This window comes from Glycine soja, chromosome 20 (genome assembly GCF_004193775.1).
Source record: "Glycine soja cultivar W05 chromosome 20, ASM419377v2, whole genome shotgun sequence".
NCBI classification, from domain to species: domain Eukaryota; kingdom Viridiplantae; phylum Streptophyta; class Magnoliopsida; order Fabales; family Fabaceae; genus Glycine; species Glycine soja.
The window spans coordinates 12,464,971-12,478,281 of record NC_041021.1 but is presented as its reverse complement, the minus strand read 5'-3'; the positions used below and the strand labels follow the sequence as shown (position 1 = coordinate 12,478,281).

Here is a 13,311-nt window from a genome sequence, read left to right as displayed (position 1 = left end):
GAAGGGGGGTTGAATAGCGTGTTAGTTAAAATATAAAACCTTTTGAAAATGGAAGATGTTGAAATAATAGTTTGTAAAACCCTAATCCAATGACAGAGGTGGGTTGTCGTCCAGTGAGTTGAAATTTGTCTTTTAATGGAAAACCTTGTGTACAAGGTATGATAGTGATGGATAATGAAATATTGTTAATAATCTAATGAAGAACAATAAAAATACTTTGTTTTATACTAATTCGCTCAACTTGAACTACATCTAGTTCTCCTTTACCAATCGGTATAAGGTTCCACTAATCAACCTAGATTACAACTAGTATTCCTTCCTGCCACTTTTGGCTTACAAGTATTCTCAATGCCATTCCTGGCACACTCCTTAGACTCTCCCTGAATTTAAGAACACTCAAGTATTATTTTGTCACTAAACCACTCTTGGCTTTCACAAATAGATGTTTGAGGTAGAATCAAAGATTCTTTTACAACACTCAAAGAGTGGATTTACAATAATACTCTTTATCTCTCACTGATACTTTGTATACACAAAGGATAAACTCTCTTAGGATTAGTGTGTCTTTCAACTATTGTTCCTCTCTTGTTTCTTAAATCACAACTTTTTTCTTTCTTTATGTGTTCATCAACGTTCTTCAATCCTTGATGTTGCATTTATATATAGAGAGACACTTGTAGTTCTAGAGAAGATCTTGTGAATTGAATGTTATGACTATTGTGCTAATTGATCCTTGTTTCCTGAATTAAGTGGATGTTGTGCATTCTTGTCTAATACGATCAGAACTTTCCATTCCTGTCATTCATAACTCAATATGACCACTAATTAAATAAAAGGAAATAAAGGATGATTTTGCAGATATATTCCTTTTGAAAACAAGATCATATAAGGTGGAATAAATATATTATTCAACAAAATGCTTGTTTCACTCGTTGCTTTGATGCATTGGACAAGTGTTTCATGCTTCCAGTAGGCGAGTTATCCATTTGTGGATAGGTCTCTTCTAGTGTTGTTTCCAGTCATCAATCCTATTAGCTTTACACACAGCTAAGTAGTTAACATAAATTTAAATAATTATTTTCATCAAAACCGTAAGAGATGTTTGGGTCATCCAGTGATGGATCGTTTACTATCTAACAACCTTCCCCCTTTTGATGATAACAAACTATATAAATTTTGAGCAATGAATATTGCAAGTATATATGATGTGTCATCATTTTCTCATATTTCTTAACCCTTTTTGTTACTATTTTAATTATTGATTAGCCTTAATTGTCAAATTAATTATGCAGTTTTATCATTTGAGCCTACTGGATTAATTATGTGTTTTTAATTTAATTTCAGGAGAATTATATGCAATTAGGCTTGAATCCAAAATTGGGCTTGGACTTGAAGAGATCAGACTATTTTATTCTACCAAATTTTATCTAGATTTTATCTCATCTAGATATTATTTAGATTTGATCTCATCTAGATATTATTTCATCTAGATCTTATCTTATCTAGATTTGATCTCATCTAAATATTAATTCATCTAAATCTTATCTTATCTTATCTAGATTTTATTTTATTTATTGGCTTGGATTTAAAACAAATTTGTAAGCTTTGAGGCTGAAAACTATATAACAACACCAAGGTTCTAGTTTAAGGGCTCTCTCTCTTCTCTCCCCTCTCTCTCTCTCTTTTGTTTTAGTTTTAGAGTGCTACTCTCAATTCGTTTTAGTCTCTTTTTTTGTTTTGGAAGAATAATTCTAGTTTTCTTCATTTTCTACTGATTAATGGAAGGCTAAGTCTCTAGTGTTTTTTTCTCTTGAGAATCAAACACAACTCTCTTTGAGGTTCTATTATTACTATTAAATTCCGATCAGTTTTTCCTCTTCACCAATTATTTTGTATTTGTTGCTATTGATCCATGCATGCTTAGTGCTTAATTAATTGTCTCTGTGCTTAATTTACGTTCATGCTTAATGATCGTTCATGATTAATTGATGTATGTGTTGCTTAATCACATAATGAATGCCTTATGTTAAATTTCACTTAGTAATTTAATTTAGGGTTGGATTAAGTGGTTGAACTGATAAAGGATAAATTCTAGTAACCTAGGATAAGAGACTTGCTTGTGAATCAAGGGGAAGCAACGTGTTTTAATTCTGATATTTTCTAATTCAATTTTACTCGCTGTTTAATTTACGAAAACAAACAACCCCCCCCCCAATTCGTTACTGTTTTATTACTATCTGTTATGAACGTTTGGTTGACCATTGCTCGTTGGGAGACGACCTACGATCACTTCTTAGATACTGCATTTTTAATGTTTATTTGATTCGGGTACGACCTCGATCAAATTTGGCGCCGTTGCCGGGGAGCAACGGTCCAAAGGTTCATAATAGCTAGTGATTCGTGTTTTATGTTTAGTTGTTTTACGTTTACTTCTTTTGTTTAGTGTGTTCGTGTCATGTTAGTGTGGTATTCTGTTTTATTTGATGTTCTGTTTTGCAATTTAGTAGTACCCCTTGTTCAGCGCTTTTTCTTTTTCAGTTTATTGTTTTGCTGTGAATAGTGCTTAGCAACGGAATTAGAGACTGATTCTGCGTTACTGTTCACACAACATTACATTAGTGACTGAATTAGCGACGACTGTTTACAATTTAATTGGCGATTTTTGTTTTGATAGTTAGGGTTGTTATTTTTGGCTGAATTTTTGTGTGGGAGGTTATTTTGACTCATATTTTGTGTGAAAAATACCAGGAACAATTGGTGTGGCTGGATTTGAGAGATTCAAAAAAATTTGAGAACTTATTTTTAGCAAAACTTAAAACAGCCATAACTTTTGCTCCGGGTATCAGAACGACTATTATTATATATGCATTTGGGGTAGAAAAAAATTTCCCATAGTTAGACTTTTGCAACCCAGCAGAGCATGGTTAAGGTCTCTAACTAGCCAAAATTGCATGTTTACTAGTTTTTTTTTCAAGTTTTATTGTTCTATTTTTCTAAACTTTCCTTAGGCAGTTTCCATAGTTAGACTTTGAATTTTTGTTTGAAATTTTTTGTGCTATCTTTTCATGATTTTAGGGTGTTCCTCACAAAATTTCAGCTCATTTTGATATCATTTGAGTATAGCTGTAGTTTTACCCCCTTGTTATGTGCTTGTTGAGAAACACATTATTTGCTGCATATAGTGCATGACTAGGGGAAATCCAGGTGATTTACAACCCTTTGATCCTAAAATAGATAGAACCTTTCATAGATTAGTTAGGCTTAGTGTGCATCCTGGTCATTTTGTGCATTATGTTGAGGGTGATTCTGAATATTCTGATTTTGAGCATTCCACTATTAATTTTTATATTGAGAACATGGCTCAACCTCCACCTCGTGAGAGGACTCTTAGGGAGATGGATGCACCTGATTTCACTTACGAAAGCTTGTGCATTCAATATCCTGATGAGGGTGTTCCATATGTTCTCAAGACTGGACTAATACATTTGCTGCCCAAGTTTCATGGTCTTGCAGGTGAAGATCCTCATAAGCATTTTAAGGAGTTCCATATTGTTTGTTCCACCATGAATCCCCCGGATGTCCAAGAAGATCATATCTTTCTAAAGGTTTTTCCTCATTCTCTGGAGGGAGTGGCAAAAGATTGGCTATACTACCTTGCCCCTAGGTCTATTTTCAGTTGGGACGACCTTAAGAGTGTGTTCTTGGAGAAATTCTTCCCTGCATCTAGGACCACTACCATTAGAAAAGACATTTTAGGCATCAGGCAACTTAGTGGAGAGAGCTTGTATGAGTATTGGGAAAGATTCAAGAAATTGTGTGCAAGCTGCCCTCACCACCAAATTTCTAAGCAACTTCTTCTTCAATATTTCTATATGGGACTTAGCAACATGGAGAGGAGTATGATTGATGCTGCCAGTGGTGGAGCTCTTGGTGATATGATCCCTACTTAGGCTAGGAATTTGATTGAGAAGATGGCTTCCAACTCCCAACAATTCAGTGCAAAAAATGATGCTATTGTTCTTAGAGGAGTCCATGAGGTGGCCACGGATTCATCTTCATCTACTGAAAATAAAAAGCTTGAAGGAAAACTTGATGCCTTGGTTAACCTAGTAACCCAACTTGCCATGAATCAGAAATCTACACCTGTTGCAAGAGTCTGTGGTCTATGTTCTTCTGCAGATCACCATTAAGATCTTTGTCCTTCTTTGCAGCAATCTGGAGTCAATGGGCAACCTGAAGCTTATGCTGCAAACATTTATAATAGACCTCCACAGCAACAAAACCAACAACAACAAAATAATTATGACCTTTTCAAGCAAAAGATACAATCCAGGTTGGAGGAATCATCCAAATCTGAGATGGACAAGTCCTCCACAACAACATCCTGTCCCTCCTTTTCAGAATGCTGCTGGTCCAAACAAGCCATATGTTCCTCTTCCAATGCAACAACAGCAGCAACAACAACAAAGACAACAAGCAACTGAGGCCCCTCCTCAACCCTCCTTGGAAGAGTTAGTGAGGCAAATGACCATCCAGAATATGCAATTTCAGCAAGAGACAAGAGCCTCCATTCAGAGTTTGACAAATCAGATGGGACAGATGGCTACTCAGTTGAACCAAGCTCAGTCCCATAATTCTGACAAATTGCCTTCACAAATTGTGCAAAATCTGAAAAATGTGAGTGCCATCACCATGAGGTCTGACAACCAAATTCAAGTGCCTCCACTAGTAGCACCACCTGCACCAGAACCTATCAAGCTTCATTCTACACCTAAAAAAGAGGATGAGATAGTTGCACAAAAGAGAAAGCTTCCTAACAGAAATTTTCATGTAGGTGGACCTTCTTCTAGTAATTCTGACTTACCGCAGCCTCATATCCCTCTTCCATTCCCACCTAGAGCAATTCCAAACAAAAAAATGGAAGAAGTGAAAAAGGAGATCTTGGAGACCTTCAGAAAAGTAGAGGTGAACATACCTCTGCTAGATTCCATCAAACAGATTCCAAGATATGCCAAGTTTCTAAAGGAGTTGTGCACCCACAAAAGGAAGTTCAAGGGCAATGAAAGGATTAGCATGGGCAGAAATGTGTCAACATTGATAGGTAAATCTGTTCCACACATTCCTGAGAAATGTAAGGACCCAGGTACTTTCTGTATACCTTGCATTATTGGGAACAATAAATTTGAGAATGCCATGCTAGATTTAGGAGCATCAGTTAATGTCATGCCTTTATCCATTTTCAATTCTTTATCTCTTGGACCTTTACAATCTACAGATGTGGTGATTCATTTGGCAAATAGAAGTGTTGCTTACCCCGCAAGTTTCATAGAGGATGTGCTGGTTCGGGTCGGTGAACTTATTTTTCCTGTTGATTTTTATGTTCTTAATATGGAAGAGGGATTTTCCCATGGTTCAGTTCCAATTATTTTAGGCAGGCCATTTATGAAAACAACCCGAATCAAGATAGATGTTTATGCGGGCACATTGTCTATGAAATTTGGTGATATTGTTGTTCATTTTAACATTCTTGATGCCATGAAACATCCATCTGAGGATCATTCTATTTTTTGTGCTGAGATAATTGATCAGATTGTTGATAATTATATGTTTGATTTTGATTCTGTTCTTTATGGTAGGAAACATCCATTTTTATATGATTTGCATACTTGTCATTCCTTATGCATTGAATCTGAGTTTGAATTTGATCATATATCTGATTTTTATGCTGAGAGTGAATTTGAATTTGAGTCTAGTGTTGTACCTCTTGATGTTGATTTTTTAGAGTCAGAATGCACTAACCATGTTGCAGGAAGTACATATACTTCTGACTTGCTTTATGAGGTACAGGCTGAGGAACCTTCTTCTTCCCCTACCATGGTTCCTCCCACTGTTCAGCCACCACCCACACCAGAGTTGAAGACCTTACCAGCAAACCTCAAATATGCTTACTTGGAGGACAAGGAAAAATTTCCAGTGCTCATCTCTACCTCCCTTGATGTTATGCAAGAGGAGAAGTTGTTGCTAGTTCTCAAGAAGCACAAGAAAGCCATTGGATGGACTTCATCAGACATTCCTAGTATTAGCCCATCTACATGCATGCATATGATACTTTTAGAGGATGGAGCTAAGCCAGTGAGGCAGCCACAACGACGACTCAACCCTGTCATTCTAGATGTGGTGAAAAAGGAAGTGACCAAGCTCTTACAAGATGGAATCATCTACCCCATTTCTGATAGCCAGTGGGTGAGTCCAGTCCAAGTGGTTCCTAAGAAGACAGGCCTCACAGTGGTCAAGAATGAAAAGGATGAGCTTATCCCCACAAGAGTGTAGAACAGTTGGCGAGTCTGCATTGATTATAGGAGGCAGAATCAGGTAACCAGAAAAAATCATTTTCCCCTGCCTTTCATTGATCAAATGCTTGAGCGCTTGGCAGGTAAGTCTCATTACTGTTTTCTTGATGGTTTTTCTGGTTATCTACAAATTCATATTGCTCCTGAGGATCAAGAAAAGACCACATTCACCTGTCCCTTTGGCACTTTTGCCTATAGGAGGATGCCCTTTGGCCTATGCAATGCCCCTGGTACCTTCCAACGATGTATGCTTAGCATTTTCAGTGATTTCTTAGAGAGTTGCACAGAGGTCTTTATGGATGATTTTACTATTTATGGATCCTCTTTTGATACATATTTTGATAGTCTGGATAGAGTTCTTAATAGATGCATTGAAACTAACCTTGTGCTGAATTTTGAAAAATGTCACTTCATGGTAGGACAAGGTATAGTTTTAGGGCATATCATTTCCAGTAGGGGCATAGAGGTAGATCTGACAAAAATAAATGTTATTTCACAATTGCCTTAGCCCTCTTGCGTGCGAGAGGTTCATTCTTTTCTTGGTCGTGTAGGGTTTTATAGGCGCTTTATCAAGGATTTTAGCAAAGTGGCCTTTCCATTATCCAATCTGCTGCAAAAGGAGGTGGAGTTTGATTTTGATGACCGGTGCAAAGAGGCTTTTGATTGCCTCAAGCGTGCGGTGACTACCACCCCTATCATTCAGGCACCTGATTGGACAACCCCATTTAAGCTAATGTGCGATGCATCCAATTACGCATTGGGGGTTGTCCTTGCTCAAAAGATTAATAAGCTGCCTCGGGTGATCTACTACGCTTCCAGAACTTTGGATGCTGCTCAAACAAATTACATTACCACAGAGAAAGAGCTATTAACGGTAGTTTTTGCTCTTGAAAAATTTCGTTCATAGTTGCTTGATACTCGTGTTATTGTTTATACTGACCATGCAGCTCTAAAGTACCTATTGAAGAAGGCTAAATCAAAGCCTAGATTGATCAGGTGGATGTTTTGGCTCCAAGAGTTTGATTTAGAGATCCGTGATTGGAGTGGTGCGCAAAACCTCATGGTTGACCATCTGAGTAGGATTGAGCGAGCGTCTAAGGACTCACCCATTCGGGATGATTTTCCGGATGACCATTGGTATATTCTGTATAGTATTTCTGATTCCTTTCCCACTCCTTGGTTTGCTAATATTGTTAATTATTTGGTTGCTTCTGTTTTTCCTCCCTTAGCATCTAAAGCTCAAAATCATAAAATTAAGAGCGATGCTAAGCATTATATTTGGGATGACCCCTATTTGTGGAAGTTGTGCAGTGACCAGATTATTAGGAGATGCATTCCAGACCATGAGATTGACTCAGTCTTGCAATTCTGTCATTCTTCCGCACCAGGTGGCCATCTTGGCATACAGAGGACAGCTCGCAAGGTGCTTGACTGTGGTTTCTATAGGCCCACCATTTTCAAGGATGTGTGGAGAATTTGTAGCACTTGTGAGCCTTGTCAGAGAGCAGGCGACTCACCTTCATGGAAACAACAAATGCCTCAACAACCCATGTTATTCTGTGAGGTGTTTGATGTCTGAGGTATAGATTTTATGGGGCCTTTCCTTGTCTCTTGTGGTTTTGTTTATATTCTCCTTGTTGTTGATTACGTTTCAAAATGGATGGAAACCAAACCCACCAGAACTACCGATGCTAAGGTTGTTGTAGATTTTGTTAGATCTAATCTATTTTGTAGGTTTGGAGTCCCGAGAGCCATCGTTAGTGATCAAGGCACCCATTTTTGTAATAGATCCATGTACGCGTTGCTAAAAAAGTATGGGGTCATGCATAGAATTTCCACACCATACCACCCCCAAACTAATGGGTAGACTGAGATTTCAAACAGGGAGATAAAAAGGATCTTGGAGAAGATTGTGCAGCCGAACAAAAAGGATTGGAGCACTAGGCTAGATGATGCTCTTTGGGCGTATAGGACTGCCTACAAAGCACCCATAGGAATGTCTCCTTATCGGGTTGTCTTTGGCAAGGCATGCCATCTTCCTGTAGAGATAGAGCACAAAGCCTACTGGGCTGTAAAGACCTACAACTTCTCGATGGACCAGGCTGGAGAGGAAAGGAAGTTGCAACTAAGTGAGCTAGATGAGATCCGTTTAGAAGCCTATGAGAATTCCAAATTCTACAAGGAGAAGACCAAGAAGTTCCATGACAGCTTGATCGCTAAGAAGGACTTTGTGGTTGGACAAAAAGTTTTATTGTATAACTCTAGGCTCGGACTCATGAGTGGTAAGTTGAGGTCAAAGTGGATTGGTCCTTTTGTGGTGACTAATGTTTTTCCTTATGGTACAGTTGAGATCAAAAGTGAATCCACAAATACAAGCTTCAAGGTCAATGGACACTAGTTGAAACCATTCCTCACAAATCCCTCCTTAGTGGATTTAGTGGTGGAGGAGACCTCCTTACTTCACCCTACTTCTCTTCCGCCATGACTTAGGGAGTTTTCTTTATCTTGTCTCCTTCTTTACTTTTATTGCACTTGTCCAAATTTATTGATTGCTTTGATTGTTCTTGATCTTATGATTGTGCTACATTGAGGACAATGTGTTGTTTAAGTGTGAGGGGGGGAGGGGGGGGGGAGAAGATTGTTCCTTAATTTTGTTGGGTATTCTAGTTTAATTTTATTAGGTTTTCTAGTTTAAGTTTGTTAGGTTCTAGGTTAATTTTGTTATTTTGGTTTTATGTTTGTGTACAACATTGCATGTTCCTCTTTGAATTTTGGGTTATGTACATGTAATGGGTAATTGTTTCTGAAATAGGAGTTTCTTGGCATTTTGTGAATTGAAACCCTTGTTTTTCTCTACATGTCAAGTTAGTTTTGAAGGTTCGAATTGAAATTGATAGATTTACCCTTAGTGAGAATTTGAGCCATCATCATCTATTTTATTCGGTGTGTTTTGCCCCATTGATTGCTTGCACAATAGCCTTGGCTTGACTCTTGTTGATACTTCTTGCTTCACATGCATGTTGGGAGATGATTTAGGCATTTTATTCTTATAAGCCTCTAGCCAAATGAGTCTACCCTGAATTAATTCCTTTGATAGCCCTTTTGAGCCTATGTTCCCCTTTCTTTGTTTTGAGTTCATTACAAGCCTTAAGTGAAAAACCATGATTTCACCCTACCATTAAGGAATTTTGGAGCTTTGGAATTGTTTTGGGAATAAGTGTGAGGGGGGGGGGGGGGGGTATGTTTCATTGGATGATATGTTTTTGTTGGCCATGCTTGATGTATATACATATATTGCCTAATTGTTGCTTTATTTTTCAAATGCTTTCAATTGCTACTGTTCATGTTAAATAAAATAAAATAAAATATAAAAATATAAAAAAATAAAAAATAAAAAATAGAAAAAGAATGAAGTTGAATAAATGAGGTCTTGGTTTGAAGACTTTGATTGGTTTAAGGACTTGATTGATTTTGTTTTGGGTTTACTTCTTAATTTTGGTTTTGGGGTTTACTACTTTTTTTCTTAGTTCCCACTTATTCCCCATTGCTCCTCTATTCCTTTGGGTTTTAGCTACTATCCCATACTTTCATCTTCCTTGTCCTTGGCCTATTAAAACCTTAAAAGACTTTTTGATACTCATGTGCATGTGTTTGTGATGTGGTTGTCAATTTTAGAGTCTTGCCAAGTCTATGTGGTGTTTGTTTTCATGGGTGCTATGAGAGTAAACAGTAGCCTAGACACTTGAGAGATGGAGTGCATATCTTGTGAGGCTTTATCACTTTTCATTCTTGAGCTGATTTACTATCTTGCCATGTTTGAGATGCTTGGATGATTTTCATGGCGGCCTTGATTCTTTAACTCTTTACGTGTTGGATGTTACCCATTCTTTTCATTCCTTGAGATTCATTAAGAAATATGTAATTGTTGTTGTGTCTGTTTGTTTCTCTTTAATGTCTCTGGAATTGTCCCTTGCTTTGTTTTTTTTTAATTTTTCCCAGGAGTGCAAAAGGATAAGTGTGAGGGGATTAGGAAGATTATTATGAACCTTTGGACCACTGCTCCCCGACAATAGCGCTAAATTTGATCGAGGCCGTACCCAAATCAAATAAACATTAAAAATGCAGTATCTAGGAAGTGATCCTAGGTCGTCTCCTAACGAGCAATGGTCAACCAAACGTTCATAATAGATGGTAATAAAACAATAACGAATTGGGGGGGGGGGGGTTGTTTGTTTTCGTAAATTAAACAGCGAGTAAAATTGAATTAGAAAATATCATAATTAAAACACGTTGCTTCCCCTTGATTCACAAGCAAGTCTCTTATCCTAGGTTATGAGAATTTATCCTTTATCAATTCAACCACTTAATCCAACCCTAAATTAAATTACTAAGCGAAATTTAACATAAGGCATTCATTATGTGATTAAGCAACACATACACCAATTAATCATGAACGATCATTAAGCATGAACGTAAATTAAGCGCAGAGATAATTAATCAAGCACCAAGCATGCATGGATCAATAGGAACAAATATAGAATAATTGGTGAAGAGAAAAAACTGATCATAATTTAATAGTAATAATAGAACCTCAAAGAGAGCTGTGCTTGATCCTCAAGAGAAAACAACACTGGAGACTTAGCCTTCCATTAATCAGTAGAAAACAAAGAAAACAAGAATTATTCTTCCAAAATGAAAAAGAGACTAAAACGAATTGAGAGTAGCACTCTAAAACTAAAACAAAAAAGAGAGAGAGAGTAAAGAGAGAGAGAGAGAGAGGAGAGAAGAGACAGATCCCTTAAACTAGAACCTTGGTGCTGTTAGATAGTTTTCAGCCTCAAAGCTTACAAATTTGTTTTAAATCCAAGCCCATAAATAAAATAAAATCTAGATAAGATAAGATAAGATCTAGATGAAATAATATCTAGATGAGATCAAATCTAGATAAGATAAGATAAGATCTAGATGAAATAATATTTAGATGAGATCAAATCTAGATAAGATAAGATCTAGATGAGATAAAATCTGGATAAGATAAGATTTGGTAGAATAAAATAGTATGCTCTCTTCAAGTCCAAGCCCAATTCTGGATTCAAGCCCAATTGCCTATAATTCTCCTGAAATTAAATTAAAAAGACAAAATTAATCCAATAGGCCCAAATGATAAAATTGCATAATTAATTTGACAATTAAGGCTAATCAGTAATTAAAATGGTGACAAAAAGGGTTAAGAAATATGAGAAAATGATGACACATCAATATATAAGAATAATAGTTGGTATGAATGTCAATGTATATCAGCTCCCCCTACGTCTAATATGTATGTGCATGAGTGGATGCAGTTGTAGACACAAATATGGCTTTCAAAACACCTTATTTTATTGATTGACTGGTGTTTACATAAAAAATTTCTTTCATAAACTTCTCCCTCTTTTTTCATTAGCAAAACGACTATGGGTTCAATGGTGAAAGTGTAATGACCCACTTCGTTGCTATGATATCACTACTCTAAAATGTGTAGTTTTTCTTTTATTTTTAGAGATATACATTCACCAAAAAACACACCAAATACTTAAATAAGTACGTGTGTGTGTATATATATATATATATATATATATATATATATATATATATATATATATATATATAATAACCATCCTTCATCACCACATGGCATAAAGTAATTTAATTTATACGTGTATCTAAGCCTATGATTTACATGTCTAATTCAAAATAGAATTAAGGAACCGACTACGAAGGAGTTGATAACAAAACACAACTTTCTCCCAAAATAATTCCAACATCATCACGTCGGCCTGGCGGCTCCAACAAAAGAATATCTCTCCACATCATCTACTACTGCTCATCTACTCCCACAAATAAAAGTTCACGATCATCAAAAGTACCAACCGCACGGTGCAAAATTGCAAGGATGGGTTTATTATTTAAAAGAAAATCAACTAGCATCATATGACAATAATTAACAAGAAAAGAATAATAATAACCATAATCATCCTCACTAACTCATCAATTCACATACACTTAACAAACCAGTCATCAACTTTTACACAATTCAAATCAATTATGCCAAGAATGATGTATGCATCTGACTCAACTCTCAAATGTAATGTGGTACCATTCATCAGGAAATAGCCTAAGTGTGTCCATGTGACAGTCTTACTTAGGAAAACTAGGTAGCAAGTGTTGAGGTCACCCTATCATGCATATGCAACCCCCCCATGGTGATCAGCCAGAGTCACAAGGGAGTTCTAAATCGAGTGATATGCCCTAAGTTCAAGTGTTTTCCGTTATGAAAAACTACAAGTACTTACTGATAAAGTTTTTACTATTTCCATGCAATATGAAGTATGAAACATGGGCACCATCAATGCACTGAATGTAGATAATTAGAGATTCTAAGCTGTCCTTCACCAAAGATGCTTAAAACTCTTTAACCATTCTATTTCCCCTACCAGGGATATCCATCATGGTCACTACACCCCCCATGTACATACACAACATACATCATTATAATGACATAATCAATATCAACATCAACATAATCTCATATCAACATTATCATAAACATCAACATCAATGTCATTAGTAATAGCATTCCACATATATACATATAAATTTCGTGTCTGAGATTCACACTCCGCAGGTCTTCAGACAACATAAGTCTCATCAAACAACAATATCATTCATCAATAACAAATATATTGCATCCTATTACTCGAAAACTCAGTTTTCTTCAAAACCAGCATGCACAGGGACATACGTACATCCCCATAATTGAGTTCCCTAACCCCGACCGTGGTATCAAAAACTGTAAACCAAAAAATAAACTCCCCTCACCTATTGATATCCCTCCGTCAGCTCCTCCCTGCGTCACTTGGAGGTCTCTCATGTTCATGTCCACCGGTCAAATCATAAAGTTCTATATACCAAATCAAAGGCA

At 36.7% G+C, this 13,311-nt stretch overlaps 1 non-coding gene across 1 annotated transcript; it reads right to left on the bottom strand.

The window, feature by feature from the left end:
• Positions 1-3,734: 3,734 nt before the first annotated feature.
• LOC114403972 lies at positions 3,735-3,841 on the bottom strand. Its single transcript, XR_003664738.1, has one exon. It is a non-coding gene; the product is annotated as a small nucleolar RNA R71 (small nucleolar RNA).
• Positions 3,842-13,311: the final 9,470 nt, after the last annotated feature.